This window comes from Odontomachus brunneus, unplaced genomic scaffold (genome assembly GCF_010583005.1).
Source record: "Odontomachus brunneus isolate Ranch 3 - 2012 unplaced genomic scaffold, Obru_v1 Obru_scaffold_086, whole genome shotgun sequence".
Lineage (NCBI taxonomy): Eukaryota > Metazoa > Arthropoda > Insecta > Hymenoptera > Formicidae > Odontomachus > Odontomachus brunneus.
The window spans coordinates 975,217-976,646 of record NW_022639536.1 but is presented as its reverse complement, the minus strand read 5'-3'; positions in this window follow the sequence as shown (position 1 = coordinate 976,646).

Sequence of the window (1,430 nt, the reverse complement as noted above, 5' to 3'; positions counted from 1 at the left end):
GGCACTAACTGCCGGGGGGGGGGAGCTACCATAGAGTTAATATATATAGAGTAGGGGAGCTCGCCGAGAATGTGTCCTGTTAATAGAAAGAGAAGGAAGACAAGAAAGCCCTTCCTTTCTTTGTCTAACCGCGCATGCACTGAAAAGAGCAGCATGGACGTACACATTGAAACATTGACACATTGTGTGAATTAGAAAAAAAGCAAGGTTATAAATTCATTAATTGAATTTAATGTTTAGTGTGCGATAAATGTGACAAATTATTACAATGACGAAGACTTGTTGTATGTGAAAAAGCAACCTATCCCTGGTGATGATACTCGCAGTTTTCACAAGTAAGCATAAGTTTATAATTATTGAACATATTCTTTAATTCTTAAAAGATATAATGTGATGTTTCTCTGTATATTTTATCTGTATATTTTGTGTATATTTTATTTCTGATAAATTGATTAGTTACGCATTTAGGTTATGACATGTGAATAAAATCTAACACTAACTTATTTGTATTCGGAATTATGAAACAACGTATTCTTTATTTCTTGTAGGTTTCCTAATAATTTTAATCAGAAGGAGAAATGGTTGCGAGTTGTTGGAAAATTATCTGTGTCCAAATATGTAATTATTTGCAGTGATCACTTTGGAATTCACTCATATCATCAAACGGATAACTATACAACTTTAAGGCGACTACTACCAAATGCAGTACCTACAATTTAAATAATATCTCAGTAAGTAACATTAGACATTGCAAATTCTAAAACTAAGGCGCAGATGATTGATGCCGCCACACTTAATCGCTGTTGAGACACAATCATAGAAAAAAATTTCATTGACTCACTGGTACATGAGACTTATCAATGCCTAATTTGAACAGTTTGTGTTATTCGAATGACACTGAGCAGTCCATAAACGACAAAGAAAAAGAATTGGAGGATACAATGGATACTGAGACTTTAAACATTGAAGATTACAATAATGAATCCGATCATGTTGGTGCATGTTGTATGATGTCTGTGGATGAAAGGCAAAAATGCAGTATGGAAATCTTGGTAAATGTTCACTTTAGGGGAGTCACCTTTGATCACCTTGACCTTGACATACATTATAGAGGTCATCCTCCTGAATAACCTTCAGAAGGTTTTAGCCGTCGCTCATTGTTTGTTAAAAAGTTATTGACGAAAGGAGTTCGAAAAATATATTACAATTTTTCGATAATGTGTACCGTTAACGAGCAATATCGAATAATAACTGCAATATCGAACAACTAGCGGGGGGCTGCGCCCCCCCCCTCAAAACTAACCTAACCCAACCTATCGTTACATTAACACAAAAGTTGAACACTTTAATAAACAATGACTGACGTTTAATGTGACGATAGGTTGGGTTAGTTTTTAGGGGGGGTGCGGGGGGCACAGCTCTTCGCTAGT